The sequence below is a fragment of the Bactrocera dorsalis genome, chromosome 2, assembly GCF_023373825.1.
Source record: "Bactrocera dorsalis isolate Fly_Bdor chromosome 2, ASM2337382v1, whole genome shotgun sequence".
NCBI lineage: Eukaryota > Metazoa > Arthropoda > Insecta > Diptera > Tephritidae > Bactrocera > Bactrocera dorsalis.
In genome coordinates this window covers 94,998,145-95,011,232 of record NC_064304.1, presented here as the reverse complement: position 1 = coordinate 95,011,232, position 13,088 = coordinate 94,998,145, and the positions used below count along the sequence as shown (strand labels likewise).

Below are 13,088 nucleotides of genomic sequence, written 5' to 3'. Positions count from 1 at the left end.
TTCATGTTTCAAAAGATCCAATAACGTTATGTAATAGTCGCTACTGATGGTTCTTCTTTTTACAAGATAGTAAATAAAAATTATTCCACGCGCAACGTAAAGTACAGACACCATAAGCTTGCCAGCCGACTGTTTCGTTTTTCCACGCTTTAGAGCGAATTCATCTTGTGCAGTCCACTCGGATGACTATCAGTTGGACTTCGGAGTGATATGATGAAGCATCCATTCTTACATATCAATGTAAAAGCTCGGAGCTTTTACGCTTGAAAATCTCCAAACACTGCTCAGAATTATCAACTTCTCGTTGTTTTTGGTGAAAAGTGAGCTCGAGCTGCACCCCCTGTGCAGAGAGCTTTCTTATACCCAAATATTCATGAATGATATAATATACACATTCAGTTGATATCTATCAAACTATCTTGAAAATTTTCATTTTACGGTCATCCGAAATTATTTTGTAGAATTTTTTGATGTTGTCGTCGGTAAACAAACTATTTTGACCGCTGCGTTCACCATCTTCGGTGCTCATTTCACTACGTCTAAACTGAGCATACCAATCCTTGATTGTTGACTTTCCTGGCACAGTATTCGGAAACTCGTCATCAAACCAAGTTTTTGCTTCAACTGTATACCACAGTAACAAAAGTTTCTTCCCTAACAAACTAATGATCCATCGAATGTCGAATTTTTACTCGCATCTTCTGAAGATTTGGGCTAACGAAAAATCATATGGAAACATTTCAGGTGACATCATCCATATGACAGGACGAGACTTTTCAATTGACTTGTTATGTGGCGTCTTTGTTCCATACGTGAGTGAAAACAGTTTAAAAAATCCGTCCGAGTCAAATTTGATCACATCTTCTTTGAATAAATATTTTGTAAACGAAAGAGGTTCAAAATGAATTGTCTGTGAAATTTAATTGACCCAATTAACATCTGCGATTCTTTGCTGAAACGAAATGAAATCGAACCATTTCTGCAAATGGTAACAGGAGATGAAAAGTGGATCAAATACGACAATATTGTGCGAAAAAGATGATGGTCCAAGCGTGGCGAAGCTCAACAAATTGTCGCAAAGTCAGGATTAACGCCTCGAAAGGTTATGCTGAGTGTTTGGAAGGGAATCTTACATTCCTCATCATTGCTGTGAGCTGCGCCAGCCTGGTTCCACGATTCATTCTACATTTTATTGTCAACAACTGATGAGAATGAAGCAAGCAATCGAAAAAAACGGCCAGAACTGATCAACAAAAAGGGCTTCGTTTTCCATCAAGACATTGCTAGACCACATACATCTTTGATGACTCGGAAAAACAGGGAAAGCTTGGCTAGGAAGTTTTGATGCATCCACCATATAGCCCAGACCTTGCATAATCGGACTATCATTTGTTTCGGTCAATGCAGAACTCTCTTAATGGAGTAAAGTTGGTTTCAAGAGAAGCCTGTTAAAATTACTTCTCGCAGTTTTTCGCCGAGAAACCAGAAAAGTTCGAATCGAATAATGTCTCAAGGGGAAAAATGGTACACATTTGGTTCATTAAAATTCATTATAAAAACAAAAAAGAAATAAGTTGAAGTTTGATTAGAAATACAAAAAGACATACGAGTATACTATACATATCACGAAAGAAACGGACAAATGAACATGGCTGAATCGACTCAGCCCGGCAAGTTGTTCATTATTGGCGTCACCTTTTGGGTATTACTTGGTCGTGGCAAAAGACTAAGTTCAGATGCAACCGAACATTTTGTACTCTTGTCAACATCAAAGCCGGGGAAAACCTTTCAGGTGTTGACAAGACTCTTTAAAGTAGAACAAGTATTGTCCTTATATCGTCAATTTTAGGCAAGAGAATGCACTGTTATTAACAAAAGTTTCTTTCTGAATTTGATAGAGATTCCAAAACGCGTTTTCAAAAGAAGATTTAAAAATTTAATATTTCCGCTATATAATCTATAACTCATTTCTATACCTCCTTCTCTAGTCTTCTCCAGTGCTGAGCCCAATCACAGAGCTCTTGCCTCAAAGTTCGCCAATATACTCATTTTTGAAGCTAAATTATATAATAGAGTAATTATTTCTAGCTAATCAGTTAAGAAAGAAATACCAACTTCCATGGAAAGTGTCTAAAAATAATGAAATTATTCTATCTGTTTCTAATTACAGTAAAATTCGTCTGACTAAACGTGTAACGCAACAACAAAAACCAGTTGCAGATAAGGGTAAGTTATAAGCGCATTTCCAAGCACGCTTATCTCCTGAATCATATTTTTGATTTATTACTAATATTTAAGCGAAATTCAATCAGTGCAATTCATATAAATTATGGACAGCAGCAATTTAAATTAATCGCAAGCAACATCGCATTATTATATACACGCAACGAGAGCCAAACACGCAAGGCTTCTCAGCGCGTTATCTGCAAATAAAATAAACGCAATGGTCTAGTCAAAATTGCAGTCGAACAAACAGCAAACGAAATCTTATCAACTTTATAAAATTAGCATAATTGGGTGTATATTCTTGTTGTTGTTGTAAACGTGAATGAATATTTGGTTTGCATGTGATTAATTTTCGTCATGCACGAACGCCGACGCAGACAGTGACGCGTCAAACGCGCTGACCTCCCTCCAACCGCGCTGCCGGCAAGGTAGACAAACAGGCAGTGCCACAGCAAAGGCAAAGGCAGCAATCCAACTGGAACTCCCCAGTTGGCAGTGAACGCACAATGGCGTATGGCGTCTTGTCAATAAGTGATTGTCTCCATGCCTTTACACGCCATTTTCCGTTTCATCGGCTTCTGTTTATTCCTTTGTTAGGCTACGTCTGTTGTTGTTGTAATTACTGTAGCTATTATTACCGCTACTGTGTTGCCTTGGCGAAGAGTACGGGTTACGCATGCTGTTTGCTAGCGTCTGCTTTTGGCCATTCTGCATGTCATCATCTTAATTTCGCAACGATAATTTGTCTTACTACAAACTTGGCATGCTTTTTGGCGCATAGACTTTTGTATAGATAAAAGATGTAGCTACAGCAATGCGAACTTGTGCTGTAATTCTTTTTTTTGCTTGGACTGCCAGACAAATTTCGTCACAACTGCGGCAATGACTTCAGCTGCGCACGGCTAGACTTTTTCCAAAGAAAAATTTAAACAAGATGATTGTGCCTTATTCACCCAGAAAGATAGAAATAACCGAACGAAAAGAATGGTACGAAATCTATACAGTTGCTCGCGGCGATAAATCAGCAGAAGCTAAAAACCTTCATGAGATTCTGAATAATTTCAGAGGTTATAGTTAGTTGCATTAATGCCTACCCACCCAAAGGCGCACTGAAGGCAAATGCTCATGATGGTTGGCATGTGAGTATTGCTTTAAGTTAAGGTGTAACGGTATGAAGTAAGCATTAAGATACCACTGTGTTTGTACGGAACATTTGTTATGAACGAACCTTAATTTTTTTCGGTTTGGTTGGCATGACATCTGTCAAAGATATTCAATAACCTGACCGTAGTTGAACAAACTACATCGTACGAGTATATTTTCATTGCGATGAAAATGTCAAATTTTGTACCGAAATGTGACGATTTGCGGAAAGCATTAATTTATTGCCCTCATTTAAAAAAAAAGCGCTTTAGAGTCGCATCGTATAATTGTCGTGGCATATGGTGATCATGCTTTATCAGAAGCAACCTACAAAAGGTGGTTTCAACAATTCAGAGATAATGCATACAGTAACAAGCTGCATTTACTTGGGCCTACCTCGGTTTGTCCCATAACCCTTCTTTACAGTGATTGTTACCAAACCCTTCTTGTCTGCTCTAGTCATGGTTTGTGTATCGCGTCTTAGTTGTTCGTTGCATTTTGTAGTAGTCTTCTATGTTGTTGCTCTCCAGCTCTGCTTCTGGTGCTTCGTTATTTTGGCAGCCATTTCGCACATGGCTTTCGATTTATCTAGTGATTCCACTATTGGAAACATAAGGTTTTCTGGGGTTGGGTCTACGCCAAATGGGTTTTCCAAAATTTGCCTTTCTTCGTTATATTTCGCACAATGGAACATTGTGTGCTCCACATTCTCGATGATCTTGCCTCCACAATAATCGCAAATATGTCGTTGTCTTCGTGTTTGAATCGCTTCAAATATGCTTCGAAACAGCCGTGAACGGTGAGTGAAAATCTACTTCACCGTGCGATCTACTTAGCTTTGGTTTAATGTTGGAGATGAGTCGGAATGTCTAGCGACCATTTATGCTGTCATGTCATCGTTTTTGACAGCGCTTCATTATATCTGCGCTGGCTTTCTCTTTTTGGGTTCTGGGTGTTCTCTCTCTCGTTTAAAGGGTGTGTGAGCTCTTTGGCTAAGAGCTCTAGTGGGTGTAAGACCGCGAATAACTAGGGCAGGAGCCTCAAATAGCGTACGAAATGCGGAGCATCCTCTTAATGCGCGGATCATACTCTTGATGCACCTTTCGAGTAGAATATAGCAACTTCTCGGGTTAGTCCATTAGTTTCGAGCCAGTCGCTAATTTGTGATATCGTTGTGTTGGTTACCGTGACGATATCCTCTATTTGTTTAGCTATTACTACCACAGAAATGACGTCTACGAACCCAATGACATGTATGTGTTCGCAGTACTCCATCATACGTTATACTTCAGAGTAGAGGCCCGAATACAGACTCCTGGGGCACTCCAACGGTGATTTTGTATTTTTTATAGCACTGGTTGTTGTTATAACTCAGAGTCCTAACGTTGAAATAACTAACTATCAGGCTGTGAAGATATAGAATACTAGGCCAAGATGGAATCAGAAAACTTTGGTATGTATATCAAAAGCTTCTAGAACCTGGTGATACTGTTAATATTAATCGCTACAGACCGCAAATGATAAATGTGAACCATGATCGATTTGAAGCTGGCATCGAAAAATTATCAGAATGGGCCAGAAGACTCGGCAAAGTAATCTTTTTACACGACAATGCACCTGCACATAAAGTAAAATGGAATCAGGATACAATCAAAGTACTTGGCTAACAGCTGCTATCCTAGCCGCCGTATTCACCAGAATTACTACCTTTCGATTATTATTTCTTTTCATTGATGAGACACGCATTGGCTGAACAGCACTTCTGTTCCTATGCAGAAATCTAAAGTGGGTGTCTAATTTGTTTCCTTCAAAAGACGAACATTTATATTGACATGGCACGCACAAATTGCCAAAAAGGTGATCAAAATGTTTAAAAAGCTATGATCAATACTTTGCATCATTTTTTAAAAATAAATGTATTAAATTTACGACACCAAAAGACCGTCCGTATGTGCGCCCATTAGCCGTTGAGAGCGAAGTGCCGACAAACACAAACTGCTCAAAAGCATTGCAAATAGCAGCCGCACAGCGAAAACTAATTTCCGCAAAATTAACAGCTTTCGCAGCATCCACTGCACAAACACTTGCACATACACATACGCACAGCTCCACGCTTAGTTTGTGCAACGACAAGACAACCAAGAATAAACCGCGGCTAACAACAACTAAGCGCGGCATTTGGAAACGCAAACGCCTGACAAGCATTTATAAATTGGCTAGCGTGTGTGCGTAAATGCACTTTATCCCCCGCCCCCTTCAAGCCATCCGCTGCCACGACTATTCATCTAAGCGGCATTGTTTGCATTGCATTATGCGGCGCAACCGCGTTTGTTGGCGCACAGACAGTGCCGCGCCGCGCCCACCCGGCGCCACAAAATGCTGCATAACTTAGTTGAGCATGGTGTCAGCAGCACTTGACGCACACACAAAAACTCAGCAAACTAACAACAATGCCAACAGCAAACAACGCAGCCAACAAACAAATGGCCAATTGTGCGAATAAAATAAAATTAAAAGCGACGCACTGCTTCCTGGTGCCGCAGCGCTTGCTTGCCAGCTTGTCAACGGCTGTGCTGGCGAGAGCCTGGCAAATTTTTGTATTTTATTTGCATCCGGTTCGGTGGCGCAGCGCTCCCAAAAGTATGCTACAAATGACACTTGAATGTTTATGGCATGAAAACCGACACTCGCCAGCACAAGCGCTGAACGCGCTCGACGAGTACATGAAAATGGCTGGCAATTGTCAGATAAATAGAAAGCAAGCACTTCGTAGCCGAGGAAGCGCCTCACATTGTCTGATAATTGAAGAAAACTAAATGGCGCCAAGTAATGTAAACTCCAATACAAATGTCAATACTTTTAAATATGGGTTGGGTTAGTTTAAGTTTGATGGCTGATGCCGAGATCGCACTTGGGCTACTGTTGGACACAATATGCACTACTTTGTGAAATCATAAAAATGAAACTCCTGTAATTTGAACTTGTAAGTCAGCAAAACGCCTTGAGGCTATTGAAAATTTGCTCAGGCGTTTAATTTATATTCCCAGCAATTTGGTAAGATATCCGAAAGTGTGGGCTTCCTAGTGTCAAAGGTTTAATCTTGCAAATGCGAGACAATCAAGAAGAATATGCTGATTTGTTTTCAGCTCTTCATGTTTCATATTGCTTCTGCAGTTGTCGACCGGTAAGTTGATCAATCTAACTGCATGGACGCTGATAATGATAATGGCCTGTTATAATAGCCACAACTAGGTTGAGGCTAGCCTTATTGAGGGCAAAGAGCTCACTGTATTCTTAGGTTCGACCAAAAAGATCTTTCGAGAGCACATGTACGATGGTAACCCAGAGCTGGTCAAGTTATCGCAAAGCCCAGCTTTCCAGTTGTTGAAAAGACGAGCAGTGTGGAGCACATATCCGTTCAAAGTCTACTAATAGCGCTGCTAGAGTGCCGTCAGCTCATTAGCTTTACAATTGCACGCGATTATACAGTGGTCTGGCACCCAAGGTGGTCTTATCACTAAGAAACTCGATGCCATTGGTAACGACGTTAGGTTATCCATAATTAGCATTGCAACAGTAAAACTAGCATAGTAAAGAGTAAATCTACTGCTGACAAAGAGTTTCTAATATTCCCTCTCTCCCAACGGCTGCTACCCATCAGCATCAGCAACTCCCTTGCAGTTATATGGACAGTGAAAAAGCCGCCAGAGTACGGTTTGCCGACTCCAGGACCCAAAAGATCCAATAAAAAACCACAGCGTGTGAGGACTTCCAAATGTTCAGGCATGTGTTAACTTAGATACTCTGAGTCTGATAGCAATTTTCGCGACATCTATGGACATTATATGCAATATAGCATTAAGTGCCTAAAACATGCTGATGAGCGTTGGGAGCACTGGAGCTTCCATGCAAGTATGGACTCAGAAATTACAAATAAAAAAATCAACTACAATTTGTTGATAAAATTTCAAAATTTTTAACTGACGCATATTCCCAACCAATTTCAGGAACTTAAACTTCCAAAACCAGCACACTCACCCAGCAAATATAGTAGCCTTTTAGGCGCCCTCGCACACTTTTAGTCAAAATTATTCTCGACCATCATAATTCACAACAGCGATAGCATTTACGCGGCCTGAAATTTCGTAAACTCTGTTTGCTTTTGTAAAAGTTCTCTCATTTAAAAAGCACATTTATTTTCGCTACTCCTTCGCATGTGACGCCCAAATGTATGCTGTAAATTTTGTTCAACAAACAATGGCATTAAGTTTTTACAATACGGCGGCTGTTGTGGCGCCGAGAGGCACAAAGCGCAAACATATTTTAGGCATTGTGTTTTGTTATGCCCCCCAAACAGACCACCCACTACACGCTTGTATGTGCTTTCATGTATGTGAGCGAGTATGTGTGTGCCTGGCAAGATGTACCGCTGTTGGAGCCGGTGTACGTGTTCGTGTTGGCTTTTGTTTGCTTTGGTGATTTGCATGCTAAGTCTGAATTATGCTTGAAATTTGCGGTGCAGCGAAACTCGTTCGGCATAACTTGCCGCATTCAAATACAAGCGCAGCAGGAATAGCAAATTACATAATGCGTCGATGGAGGGAGGACGCGGCGACTTTAGGCTCTAAGGCCACCGCCCGTGCACACATGTGGGCGTCTTTCATATATATATAATTCGCCTTATTGTTGTAACTTCTTCGCGTTGTTTGCAAATGACAATTGAAGTTGCCACGCCGCACGTTCGTGCATTGTTCCGTTAATTTGCTTTTGTGAATATCGCCAAATGCACACAGCGTCTGTTTGTGGTCGTTGTAGCTGATCTCGAACAAAATATCCAGCACAGCATGGAGCTATTCAGCGTGTGAGGCGAGAAGTAATGTTATTTTTTGAAAAACAATAGAGTTCTAAAGAAGCTTCGCATTTAAAATGGAAAAGAGTTTCATTTTGAAAGAACGTGTATATATGGCAGATTTAAAGAAGAGAAGACTTTCGTCTGCTTGTTCGAGACTGTTTTCGAAAGGCTTAGTGCAAGCATTCTGTCATGGAAAGTGAAAGAGCAAAAGAAGATAGGTAAGTTCTAACGATCTCTAAATGATCTCTGTTTCACTAATGGCATCGGCCTTCAGTAAGAGCGCTACAAAAAGGACGTGTGAGAAACAGATTCGGCTGTTTCTCAATTGTTGCGCTACCGGCAGCTCTTAGCTCCAAAACGTTTTAGCAGATCAACATAAATTTTTGGAAAATATTCTCAGATAAGGCAGACGTTTTTTTTAATTACACAAGTGAATATAAACCCTTAAAGCGATCTATTGTTTTGTGTCAAGAAGAAGGTTAAAATTTTAGCACCAGTATTGTATACAAAAACAAAGCTTCGCTTTATCAAACGACTCCTAGAAATACAATATTTCATTGCTGAAGTTTTTCTTGTTTCGTGCTCAGTGCCATTTTTTAATTCCCTCACACAAACAGTTAATTGATCAAACGAATCGATTTGAAATGTGTATATAAAATGTAGCCACGGCTCATTAAGGGGAAGGTCATTCCCAGGCCGCATAACTGCAGGACACTCTCAAGGGATCAGACAACCTCAATCAACTCGTACAATTTACCCGCACAGATGTGCACACACAAATACAGGCACACAAGTGCAATTAATATTTTATATGATATATTTAAAAGTAGATTTTTGAATGAATAGCGAATGAATTGGTGCTTGTGTGCCACATAAGTGATAATTAAAAAGCACGAAGCCATAAAGAAATTTTCATTAAATCGACCACAAAGCATGAAAGCGCGAAAATAATAATGTTTGCGCTTGGCATGTCGACATATAAAGTAAAAGTATACATATACTAGTATATAGATGACCGACTGTTTCGGTCAGCACACAGAGTCATTAGCAGTGCACATGCACATACACACTTATATATATATATATATATATATATATTTGACGGGGCGCTTTTTGTTTTGCCAAACGCAGCGGCCAACCATAACGGAAGGCTATTATTTTCCCAACTCCATGGTAATTGGTGCATATCTACCTTGCAACAAGCTGGCTGCTTAATGGCGCTGCTGTTTTACTCACCGAATATGCGGAGCAGTAATAGTTTTTGACGCACAAAGTAATGCCGGAAAAAAACGCACTTCGCTCCTAAAAGTATGCAGCATGGCAACATTTTACATTTCATATTTGCGGCGTAAAAAAGTGGAGCAGCAGACGAAACGCGCGAAAAAACCGTGTAAGTTAAGCCTGCGGAAATGTAATTAAAAAACCACAGCGGCTGCGGATGAGACGATGCAAAGTGCAGCGAAAACAGTTTTCATCACGAGTCAGCTGGACATACAACAATGCAAACACGAACAGGTTTTTCATTTGGTTTTGCTCAACACATTTCCTTTACCGCAGGAGAATTCGTTAGTCAGTGTCAAATCAGTTAAGTGCTTAGCGTATGTGGTTTTAGTTTTTGCTACATTGCCTTTAATAAGAGTCGACACACAGAAGCAAACAGAAAATAAATGGAAAAACCTTGCGCCGCTAGGTGGCGCTGATTGGCGAAACACCAAAGAAAGATTTATGGATGCTACGATCATATATGAAGTATAAATTCGTAAATAAAGCAAAGATCACGCGTCTATAATCTGCCAGAGTAGAACGCTAGAACGCAGGAGATCTACTGAACTACTAAAGTTCATCTTACTGCAGTCGTTGGGTTCTTACTGGATACTTTCAAATAGGTATTCATGTGGTAAAACTAAAAATCTTGTCATACGCTAGTTGTCAATATTATATAGAGGAAAGTGAGCTGGAAACATCAAGGCATTTTCTACTACAGTTTTCAGCCTTTGCAAGACGGAGGTTAAAACATCTCGGCAGTCTTACCTTCAGCGGACCAGGAGATATAGTCGAAGCTACCATTAACCGTCTCGACAAATTTGTGATAGGCTCAAAGCACTTTGCCGATTTACAGAGATGTCATGATATTCTACATAGGAGTTCCAGGTACTGCGGACCGACGTGCTAACCTATCTGAGTGAGATCATTATTAAGCTCGATCTGCTGACCTAACCTAACATAACCTAAGCATGACATTAAAAAAACAAGTAGGAGAAACCCGGCAGGTATGATGATACGGACTGACAAAATATTTTCGGGGAATAATTCCGTTGATGACCAATATATTTCAATTAATCAATTTCATTAACATGCCGAGCAACAAATGTTTCTAAAAACCCATCAAGTAAGCTTAGTCGACATCAACGATGTACGAAGTGATTTCGAAAAGTCTGTCTAACGATTGTGATCACTTTCTAGCCAGAATTCTTAATCGAAAATATTCAAAGAAACAATAGAATGCGGCAAAGTATATTTTGTACGGTTTTAATTTAAGATCTCGTCATAAAATACGTCAAGGCGTTCCATACGTCAGTCCAGCGGCACCTAATCGACTCTCCACGGTCTTCGTGCCCTCATCTACGGCTATTATATTTTTTCCACTGTATGCTGGACGTGATCTACTCGATCGAATATTATACAATAACGAATGCTGGGCCTCAAGATGGGTGATGGTCTTGGGAATAGCATGCTCAGTAGGCCGATTATTTTGGCCATAAGCTGAGGCAAGCACGCGAAACATATTCTTTACAGAACGTGAATTTTTGTAATACAATTGAACGTTTTGTAAACGTTGTTCAGGCGTAAGTCTTTCCACGATGAATTGCCAAACAAAACTGAACAAAAATAACATGACAGCTTGACACGACTCACGTCTGAGTTGTCAAAAAAAAAGCTACTGAAGAAATTATTTCTACTTGGATAATCCTTTAGTATTTCCAATTTCCTCCGGCTTTCGGGACTTTCAACAATACTTATATTTTGCACAAAGTGCACTGAGCGTCTCACATCACGTTTGCACATTTTATAAACATCAATCATTAATTAATGGAAACGTTTTAATGGGAACACCACTTTTTGCGTGTGTGAATCAATTATATTTAATGCACCCAAGCGTTGCGACGCACTCACTTTGCGCAGCACCATTTGTTCGCACAAAAGTTTCTGGGTCAGTTACTGGTATTGTGGTTGTTGTGAGTATAATGCAGCCGGCGATGACAATTCAGTGTCATGTGGTTTTTCAACGAAGCCCAGTGGGCATTTGATAGAAACAACGAAACGAAAATGTGGCTGGGCAGTAAAACCATAAAAATGGAACTAGTAACTGTGTTCGATTGATTAGAGAGTGCATTAAGAACACTCATCCGGCCATTAGTGAACTTTAAGGTAGCCTGAAAGTGCAAAAAATTTAAATTTTATTGGAATTGAATCCTCTAAGTTGAGCCGAGTCCATCGACGTGAATGCTAAGCCCTGTTAATGAACTGCTAAGAGGTTAAGGTTAATTTCCACCAAAAGAATATGTGATATGCTTAATATGTGGCCTATTTAGAAGTTTCATGGTTAAGGCATATCCTCAATGAGTGTTTTTACCTAAGCAAGGCAGCGTGTTTTGGAGAAGAACAATTAAAATCAATCAATTTGGCATTCTTCTTTTGAAAGTATCCTAAAAATAGCGTTTAATTTTGTTATATTAGTCTGCGAAACTATTTTTTAAATGTCATTTCGAAATAACGCTTTACTACTACAAAGCAATTTTGACCAACGAAACTCGAAGGCATAATTTTCGACGCTCTAGTGGGGCTAAAAAACAATGAACAATGTCTAAAGCCTGCGCTGAAATATGCGATCATTCGAACTGTCAAACATCGCCTCCGTATCAATGCGCTGAACCATAAAGTTTGGAAATCAACAACCGTTAAGGCATTAACAGCAACAACAGCAACGACAGCTGTGACAACGTTGGCAAGTATTCAACTGCATTTTCAATAAACCACAGAGAAAATTTATACTCGTATATAACAGATGAGGATTCATTAATTTATTGCTTTGCAATTACAATATAACTGCGTGTGTGAGTATGAGTATGCATGTGTGAGTGTACATTTAAAGCAAATATGCATTACAAAAATCGATAAAAGCGTATTTGTGAGGAAGTGTGGATATTGAAGACTTCTTAACCACACTCAATTGTACAGAGCAGGCTGAACACGTACAAGGTTTAACTTTTATATTTCGGTATAAGAGAACTAAAGCAAGTTGCGAGAAGGTTACCTTTATAATTCGGAATTTGAGAACAAAAACAAGTTTTAATCATCGAAAATCGCTTTCTGGATTAAGATCTCTACAACTTTGCTAGCGTTTGTGTAACAGTCGAAGTACTTTCGTCACTTTGATTGAGGAATCACCAAAATAAGGGTTCTAAACGCATCAACTATCTCTTTAGGTGGCGAAAAGCGTTGAATCATCGGTTCAAATTTTTTCAAAAATGATGACAGTGAGAACGTAGTCGTCAATGGCGACTGTAATCACGCCATGGTAACCGACTATTTGATTCCTGAAATTGAAGCTCGTGATCTCAGCGACATTTGGTTTCAACAAGACGGCACCACTTCCAACATACATCGCATCAATCAGTGTATTTATTAAGAGAACACTTCGGTGAGCAGATAATTTTACTTTTTGAACCAGTCGATTGGCCGCCGAGATTGTGTAATACATATCACACCGTTAGATGAGGAATTGTAAAATCTAAAGTATATGCCGCCAATCCTGCTTCGATTCAGGTTTTTGAACAAATCATCGCGTGTGTTATTCGCCAGTTAC

The 13,088-nt window shown here is 39.7% G+C and overlaps 1 protein-coding gene across 3 annotated transcripts in view; it reads left to right on the top strand.

The window, feature by feature from the left end:
* LOC105230981 (neuroligin 4-like) overlaps positions 1–13,088 on the top strand; it is a 188,059-nt gene that overhangs the window by 45,490 nt on the left and 129,481 nt on the right. For 2 of the 3 annotated variants that reach the window (XM_029552311.2, XM_029552312.2), the window contains exon 3: positions 2,171–2,226. The exons of the other annotated variant lie outside the window; for it this stretch is intronic. The gene's annotated coding sequence lies outside the window, so the exon portion shown is untranslated. The remainder of the gene's footprint in view (positions 1–2,170; positions 2,227–13,088) is intronic. 3 annotated transcript variants of the gene reach the window in all.